Below are 10,598 nucleotides of genomic sequence, written 5' to 3' on the forward strand. Positions count from 1 at the left end.
AGGAATAACTACAATGATATAACTAAAATTAAAGATGAATTGATAAGTTCAATTACGATTTCAATTATTCTCATATTAATTAGACGACCATCTTAGTGTGTTCGTTCTGAGTAGAGTGATCAATTGACTAATTTTATTTGAAATGATTCAAACCAAGCCATTATTAGTAATAGCCAAATTGATTTAATAATTACAATTTCAATTAATCTCATAGTAATTACATGATCATTTAAGTGTATAACCTATTGCAACAGATGAATCATTTGTTGAAACTTATCAAATAGATATACACATATGTTGTAATAGATTAGTCATCTGTTGTAATAAATGTCTTTATCTGTTGGTCATTTCTAACATATGACCAATCTGTTGCAACATATGACTTTATCAGTTTGTTATTTCTAACAGATTATTAATCTGTTGCTATAGGTGACTAATATGTTGCAACAGATATCTTTATCTGTTTGTTTATTTTCAACATATTACTCATCTTTTGCAACATCTTAATCATCTATTGATTCATATTAAGTCATTATATAGTTAGAATTAAATTGATTTAACTAGTATTAATAATTTCAATTATTGTTTCAGTTAATATCATGGTAATTACACGATCAACTAAGTGTGTTCGTCCTGAGTAGAGTGATCAATTGACCAATTTTATTTGAAATGATTCAAACCAAGCCATAATTAGAAATAACTATATTGATTTAACTAAAATCAAAGATGAATTAGTAAGTTCACTTACAATTTCATTTAATTTTATAGTAATTACATGACCAACTAAGTGTTTTGTCTTAAATAGAATGATCAATTGACCAATTTAACTTGAAATAATTAAAATTAAGTAATTATTAGTAATAACTAAATTGATTTAACTAAAATTAAGGATGAATTGATAATTTAATTATGATTTCAATTAATCTCATAATAATACATGATCATCTAAGTGTATTCGTCTTGAGTAAAGTGTCAATTGACCAATTTTATTTGAAATAATTCAAATTAAGACATTATTAGTAATAACAACATTGATTTAACTAAAATTAAAGATGAATTGATAAGTTCAATTACGATTTCAATTAACATGTTGCAATAGATGAGTAATCTGTTAGAAAAGATCAAACAGTTAAAGATATTTGTTGAAAATGACCAAACATATATAGACATCTGTTGCAACAGATGACTAACCTGTTGCAATAGCTAACTCATCTATTGAAAATTATCCAACAAATATAGACATCTGGTGCAACAGATGACTAAATTGTTGCAACATATGACCCATCTATTGAAAATTATTAAATAGACAAGATATATGTGAATTCAGAACCAAAATGAGCAACAGAATTTAAAAAGTGACCAAAATAGGTCACCTATTTAAAAAGTTACCAAAATAGGCTTTGTAATAATTTATTATGTTTTCTATTTTTTTTTAACGGTCAACTAACGGAGTTGACTTTTACAAATAACATAAGAATTTCTTACGTTTTATATTTTTTTTGTAAAACGTAAGAAATTCTTACGTTTTATAACAAAAAAATGTAAGAATTTCTTACGTTTTACACGATGTCTGAGGAAAAAAATGCAGTGAATTATCAAATTAATTAAAAAGATACTAAAAAATGAGTTGTTCAATATAACAAAAAGTTACGTTCTTAACTTTTTATAGCAGTGGTCCCTCACCCACAATTCCTTTTTCCACAAATGTCCCATCACTTCTACTTTTTCCTCTTTTTACATATGATAATTATGAATTTTTTGATTATTTAAATTTATTTATATTTTACATGTAGTTCAAATAATTTATTTTTTCTCTATGTAATAAATTTTTACGTTTTACATAAAAAATTAAAAAAATAGAAGTATCAATTACCTCATTAACTTAACAATTTTCTTATATTTATTCTATATAAAAAAAAAATAATCACTTCTATCCTTAATTATTTGATTTCTCTCTAAAAAAATTATACTTTTGAGTTTTCCTCTACTCTAAAATAGTGAAATGTTGAATTATCATCGATCAAATATGCTACTACATACAAGAATTATATTTTTTTGGTGTGTTAAAAATATGAAATTAATTTTTTCGATAGTGATTCATCGTAGTTTTCGATTAGTGTTTCGATTAGGATATTGAGGAGACTCACATGCACAAAATACGTTTCATATTATAATTAATGGAGTAAAAAATCACAATTTAATTTAGGAACACTCCTAAATTAATATAAGAAAATATATTTTTTAGGAACACTCCTAAAAAAATATAATTCTTGTATATAACAGCATGTTTGATCGACGGTAATTCAACATTTCACTATTAGGGAGTAGAGAAAAACTCAAAAGTATAATATTTTTAAAGAGAAATTGGATAATTAAGGATAGAAGTGATTATTTTTTTTTATATAGAATAAATATAAGAAAATTGTTAAGTTAATGAGGTAATTGATACTTCTTTTTTTTATTTTTTTTTATGTAAAACGTAAAATTCTACTATAAAAAATAAATTATTTGAACTACATGTAAAATATAAATAAATTTAACCGATAAAAAAATTCATAATTATTATATGTAAAAAGAGGAAAAAGTAGAAGTGATGGGATATTTGTGAAAAAGGAATTGTGGGTGGGGGACCACTGCTTTAAAAAGGTTAAGAACACAACTTTTTGTTACATTGAACAACTCTTTTTTTAGTACCTTTTTAATTGATTTGACAATTCATTCTATTTTTTTCCTCGGTTATCATGTAAACGTAAGAAATTCTTACGTTATATATATATATATATATATATTTTTTATAAAACATAAGAATTTCTTACGTTTTACAAAAAAAATGTAAAACGTAAGAAATTCTTACGTTTTTGTAAAAGTCAACTCCGTTAATTGACCATTAAGAAAAAAGTAGAAAACGTAATAAATTATTACGTTTAGCCTATTTTGGTAACTTTTTAAATAGGTGACCTATTTTGGTCACTTTTTTTATTCTGTGGCTCATTTTGGTTCCGAGTTCTATGTGTTGAAAAACACTTTAAAATACTAAAGCTCAAATATTTTTAGGAGAACTCAAACATTTGTCCCCTTGTCTAAGGTCTTGTATTAAAGACTTGTCTTCAATTTTAATTAAATTAATTTAGTTATTATTAATAATTGCTTAATTTGAATAAACAAATGACTAACCTGTTATAAACATCTGTTGCAATAGATGACTAACTTGTTGCAATAAATAGATAATCTGTTGGAAAATAATTAAAATACTAGGGAACTCAAATATTTTTAGGAGAATACAAATGTTTGTCCCATTGTCGTAGAGACGTCTTTAATTTTAGCTAAATCAATTTAGTTATTACTAATAATTGCTTAATTTGAATCAATAGACGACTAGCATGCAGATGATTCATCTGTTGAAAATTATCAAACAGATAAAAAATCTGTTGTAACAGATGGGTCAACTATTAAAAAGCAATTAAAATATTAGGAAACTTAAACGTTTTTAGGAGAACTCAAATGTTTGTCCCCTTGATCCTTTTGCATTTGATGTATGGTATATTATTTTTGTCTTTTTACCTGTTTCATGAAATTTTTCATGTGTTTTACTTATTCATTGTGCCTCTGTTGAAATTTTTTTAAAAAAATTTTGGTCAAATTTTATTCGTATATCACTTGGACATTACTTTATAGCTTATTTTGTAAGTAAAATTATAATTTTTATTGAATTTCTTATTTGGTGTATTTGTTACTGCTACAGTGGATAGAACCTACAACATGAATCCAATATATGAATTATCTATTGCAACAAGTGAGTAATCTGTTGCAATGTATGACTAATCTGTTGCAACAGATGACCCATATGTTGGATTCATATTACAACACTATAAAATAAATCTAATAGATGAGTAATCTGTTGAATTAGATTAGTCATATATGTTGCAACATATTACTAATTTGTTGCAATAAATTAGTCATATATATTGCAACAGATTACTCATTTATTGCAATAAATTAGTCATATATGTTGCAACAGATTAGTCATATATGTTGCAATATATTACTAATCTGTGCACAGATTAGTCATATATGTTGCAACAGATTACTAATCTGCACAACATATTAGTCATATATGTTGCAACAGATTACTAATCTGCGCAACATATTAGTCATATATGTTGCAACAAATACTCATCTGTTGGATTCACGTTACATGTTTTATCCATTATTAAAAAACAACAATAGCAGATACATTCAGATGAGAAATTCAACTAAAAAATAACAAACATTAAAAAAAATAACAAAAAGCATAAAAAAATAACAAACACCAACAAATCAAGTTCCTCATTTCGTCGTAACTTAAAAGTCCTAATTTTTTACTTGTGAAAATCGAAAAGAAACGATGAAGAACTCGAAGTTGTTGTCGCCGAAGAATGTTGTCACGTCGACTGACGGTTGAAAGTAAAAAAGGAACGGGCAAGAACTCAAAACTATTTGTTGCCAGAGGTTGAAGTTGCACAAGATTGAAGGGAGAAATTTGAAACGTTGTTGGTTGGGAGAAGTTAAAGAGAGAAGCTATCGAGAGAAAGAGAGAAGAGAGAGAGATTGATTTGCAGAGGGAGGGAAGTTTTGTGGGTGTGGGTTAATTTGTATTTTTGAAAAGATTAAAAAGTTTAGAAAATATTAATCAAGTCCACAATTAACCTAATCAAGTTTTTTAATTATGTTTTGACCCTTTAAATTGGTCAATGTCATCAATCCTTCATTCAAGACTTAAAAGACATCTTTCCTTCAATTTTCTCGATATTCGTGGAATAGCGACTAAAATAATACATTCGAGGACACATGAAAAGAGAAAATAAATCTAATCAAAGAGTGACTGTCGGGATAGAAATGATACAGAATTGATTTCTTAAAGGAAATTGTAAAGCAGAATTAAATGGAAATATAATATTGATCTGAAAATATTAGAAAAAATTTATAGTAAAAAAGAAAAATGAACTGCGAGGAAAAATCTATTAGATTACATTTTTTACTGTAAGAATTTGACCAATAAAAAATTTGATATTTTCAAATTTTAGAGAGGTCCTCAAACAACGTAGAAAAGTTGTAGGCATTGTTTAAGGCGGATGCTTGACAATGATCGGCATAATTGTTCTGAAATCCTTTTCCATGAATGACTATCTTTAATGTTTCTTGCAAGAGCCCGAATTAACAAAATTTCAAAATTATATAATAATAAATTTAGTATAGTCCCAATAACGAAGTATAGAGTGCATGCAGACTTCACCTCTTCAAATAATTTTTTTTTAAAAAAATCTTGTAATGTGAAAATTTTAAAAATAGAGAAATTATATTTAACAGATCTTACATCAATGCCTTTTTGCATATACACGATATCATAGATTTGCCATATTTGTACTCCTACATAAGATCAAAAACTACGCAATAAAATAAAAAAAGAATTAAGAATGTATGAGTACCTAATTTATCTCCGAGCAGCAACATCAAACACTTTACACTGTTTTCATACTTCTCCAGTTGTACAAGCACGAAAAATTGCGCCGCACATACCCCTACATAGAGTTGAAGATTTGTTTCCACTTGTGAGAGCAACCAAAATCAATAAGTATGACAAAATAAACTACTAAAATTCTGCTTTATTATGTATATACCTGAAATTAAAGATGACAGAGAATAAGTAAAACTTCAAAAATTTGATAAAAAATGTGAAAGACATGGAGTATTATGTAATCTTAACATATTACTTCATTCTACCTGACGCTTACATTAGAATTTCATGCGTGGAGATAAATTTAAAAGGAGTCACACCATAAAATTTCTCAACAAAATACATGAAATATAATTCTGAAAACTATAGGACTAAAAATAAGATGTGTACAAATGTGAAGAGATAAAAGGTTCGTACTTATTAAATAAGGAAATGACACGGAAATGGGAAGAAAAAACCATTCTTTCTGAAGGAAGAATTTACCATTTATAAAATGAATTAACAATCTCAAATAAATCACAAAAAAAGATAAATTTGAATGCTGGCCTTAGAGGTATGCCAAGCAGATCTCTAAGCCTCTTTTATGTATACTAGATGATGTATTCTGTGCAATGCACGGGCTCAACATTTTTCTTGTTTAATAATATTTCATGAGTTATTGTTAATTAAACATCTTATAAACCTTTAAAATGAGAAAAAAATATAAACATTCTTTTTGTGTTATGACAAAAAAGAAACAACTTTTCATATATTATTTTTCTTTTTCATTATGTTTATTTATTTATGAGATCTTAGTAATATTTCAGAATTATCAATCAGTTTTTAATAATACTTATTAAATTTGGCACTTTTCATGATAATTTATAGTATATTAATTTTTTTAACCTGGTTTATAATATTATTATGTAGGTTTTAAATTTTTTATTGTTTTTAAAAGAGCTGTACACCACTAAATTTAAAATTTGATCAAATTATCCTAAAAATATTATTTATAACATAATTTCTTGTTAAATTTAAAATATATAGCTATACTTTTTTAGTATTTTCAATTTTTGTAAAAATTTTAGTTCCTTTATAATAGAAATTATTTATCTTTCATATTTTTCTCTCGTTTCATTTCTTTGTTTATTGAAAAAATTCTTAATTATATATTCAGGTACTTTGAATTTATGTAACATTGAATTTTTAGTGAATCAGAAAAATCATCAAACTAAATTTGATCATAGATGAAGTAGTATAATGATACTTCTCATGCTACATATATAAAATGATTATATATTTTTCAAAATCTTTTTTGAAATTATTATCAAGTAGTGTATTAAAAAGGGAGGTCTTTTCATATACAATTTGAGAGTATTTTAACATTTTATTACAAAATAATAACTTGGAACAAAATTTTATAATTCTTTTGATTGGATAGTTGCCAACTAAATGCAACTATTGAAATTCAAAACTTGTTAAAATGATATTAATTTGAAATAGTATAATAAACATTAAATTGTGGATTACTTTGAGAATTTTCTTTTGGGTTATATATCTAAGATGAGAAGCGAGAAGTAGTGCATTTTAAAGAAGAGAGAAAAAGATTGAATGGAAAATGGAGTCCACAAAAAGAGATGGATTTTGGATGGTGAATTTGTTTTGTGAAATGACTATAATGCCCTTGGTCGTCCCATAACTCACTCTTCTATATAATTATTAATATATAGATCATACAACGACTAGTTCTTTTGCCCTTTTTGGGCTCTTTCCAAAATATTTTTTTTTAACTATGCTTCAATTAGTGGGTAAATTTTTAGAGTCGATGGACAAGAACATGCTTAAAATATTTTGATATTTTAATTTGATATTTAAACTAGTAGGTGTGAGATTTTACTTAAATTATTAATTATTTATCGAAATTCTCATTAATTCTCAATTGTCCTTATCCTACCTGAAATATCACCATTATTCATGTAGGAACAGTGAACAGTTGATATTCAGATGTATTTCGATGAACATTTATCGATTTTTCATGTAGATGAAACTCACACACCTAATAGTTCATGTATGTTATTGACCCCCAAATCTTAAAGTGAAAATTTCATTTATATACAAAAAATTAAATAGTTTACAAAAAAAGATAAATACCATAAATCCCAAACTTTAGATAGTTAATTACCATCTCTCCCGAATTTGTTATTTAGTTTTTCTCTCTCCCAAATTTTTAATGTTCATATACATTGCTCTACGTTGTTATACATTATAGTTTATATATATAATTGAACCGCTTTTACCTTATTTAAGAAAAATAAATCAACCGCCTTTAATTTGTTATGCAATTAACACCACTTATTAAAATTGTGATTAATGGCACCTTAAGATCAGTAACAATATTTCAATTTCAAAAAATTTGAAATAGAATACAAATTTCATTCATCAAAATTTCTCTGTTTTCCTAACCAATTACGCTTATTCCTGAAGCTTTGATTTTCGTCAAAATTTATCAACAATATGAATATCGCAATTCTCTTAAGGCATTTCAGTATTTGGCAATCCGAAATACTATATGAATGCTGTCATGTCCTATTTTTATCAAGGTTAAACAAAACACGACTTATGGACTCTAAAAGAATTGAAATTTCGTACAGAGTCGCCACCTAATTTTGAAGGAAAATAAGAAAACCTATTTATTTGTTAACATTGTGATTTATGTTTTAGTCTATGAAACCAATTTAGATTTCAAGTAAGGGCTCAAATTATCTCCAAAGGGAAGAGGTTAGGCACCCTTTAGGATCCACAAATGTGGTACTCGGCTAGATTAAATTTATCAAAGAGGGAGGAGGTAAGAAATTAAATTTTGAAAAATTTAAGTATTCAAAATAAAGTAAAATATGTATGTATATTAAGTATAAATCTATTGTTATAAAGATATGTATAAAAATGTATAAGATACATGTGAAATAAAAAAATATTTTATAATGTATGAGAAGAAAAGTATCTTTGATGTGCCATGAAAGGAAAAGTATTTTACAAATAATATTTTTTACTTGATTAAAATTGCGGAGAAAAGTAAAAATTCGTTTGAGAAGAAAAAGCTACACAATATTTATAATATAAATGTATGGATTAATTGATTAACTTAGTTCTTTTATGTAATTACTAACCACCTAAATTTTTCTAAACGTGTGTTATGTAAGTAAAGAATATTTTCACCCGACAGCCAAAAAATTAAAGTTTTTACTATGTTTAATGTGCACAATTATAAGAAAAAGCCCAAGTATAAAATTCTTCTTTTGAATGTCATTTTTCGGCGAGTACTCTCGAGGACTTGTACAAACACGTTAGTAACAAAGCAGAATAAATTAAGAACTATGTGTGCATATATATATATATATATATATATATATATATATATATATATTAAAATATATATAAAGGATAGAATATTTTTATTAAAGCGTGGGCTCGGATTAGATTTTAATTACATCATGTCTACGAAGTGGTTGCTCGATTTATCGATCATCCTAAATCGTCTTGCCAAGATACGAATCATAAAATCCTTTGTGTTGTCGTGATATTGTAAAAATTTTATCGTCGCTTGACTTTATTTCTTTTATTATATATTTGTATACGTAATATCTGTCTTTTATTTGGGAAGGCCTCGAAAATTGATGAAATTTTTTTTTCATTTGTCATGTATCTATTTTGATATAAAATAAGCAGACTTGAAAAATAAAAATTCTTCTTTTGTTATGGGGTGGCTTTGAAAATCCGACAAAGAGATATTGTCATCAACCATGTATTGATACTTGACATGAATAAATAAACTTGAGAAAATAAAGTCTGTCTTTTGTAATGGGGTGGCCTAAAAAATTCGATTGAAAGATATTGTTATTGGCCAAGGTGTAGTATTATTCATTATCAGTATAATAAATAATGAAGCAAATACCCAAAATAGTCCCAGAATCAATCAGTCAATAGCTAGCCAAAACAATCACCAAAATAAATTTTTCAAGTCAAAATTGACCCTAAATCAGCAAAATAATTCGAAGAATAGCAACAAAATGTATCAGCATTATACAGGCAAACAAAAGTAATCCGAAAATTGAAAGCAAATGCCCAAACACATAAACAAACGCCAGAATCCATGAAACTCACCGAGAAATATACAACTCCAGCAAAATAATATCAAAAAATATATGTAACAAATACGTTAAGACGAAGGAGTGATGAGTAGCGGCATTGCTTTAATGAATTTTGCCGTAGCAACACCAAAAATCAAGATTCAATCAGATCTGCCTACTTTTTCGGTGAGTGGCGGTGGTAGTGCACTGGAAGCTAGCCCGCCGGTGATTAATTCCAGCAAGGCGCAACAAAAATAAAAAAAAGGTAGAAGGGTTGCGCTAGTTGGAGCTCAAACCTCGCCTATCACTACCTCCAGCGAGGCAGCGGCGGGAGATAGCAGAGAGAAAGAAAGATGAGGAGGGATGGTTGTATGGTGGTGGTGCCCGGAGTTCGTTCATCGGAGCTCCGGAGGGCGGTCGTGGTGGGGGAAGAAAAAATCTAAGAGTTAGTGTGTACTTGTGTATTTTTTAGGGAGAAAATAGGGAGCAAAAATAATTTTTTTGTGGGTGTATATGTGTATATTATATGTATTGTGTGTATATATATTTTTTGGGGGTTTTTTGGGAGAAAAGTGGGAAAGAAAGAAAATATTTGGTGTGTATATATGTATTTTTTGTGTTTTTTAGAGAGAGAAAAAGAAGAAAAATTTGTGTGTGTATTTATTTATTCTTGAAGAGAAAGAAGAACAGAATGTGTGTGCATTTGTTGTCTTCAAAATGTTGAACCCCCACCCCTATTTATTATAAAAATGAGTTTTCTTTATTATCCAAAGGATAAAAGGGTGTCCCTTCTTTTTATTGTAGAACACTCTTTGGTCTTTATGGTATTGACTAAAGGATTTTCTATCATTTTGACCAACATGTAAAGTAATTATCTAAAACGTAGCGTCATTATATGGTCATTTTCAGATTTGACAAGATATTATTGTATGGTCATTGTCAGATGTGACAAAACATTATTATATAGTCATTGTCGGATGTGACAAGACATTATTGTG

Source organism: Capsicum annuum, chromosome 1 (assembly GCF_002878395.1).
Source record: "Capsicum annuum cultivar UCD-10X-F1 chromosome 1, UCD10Xv1.1, whole genome shotgun sequence".
Lineage (NCBI taxonomy): Eukaryota > Viridiplantae > Streptophyta > Magnoliopsida > Solanales > Solanaceae > Capsicum > Capsicum annuum.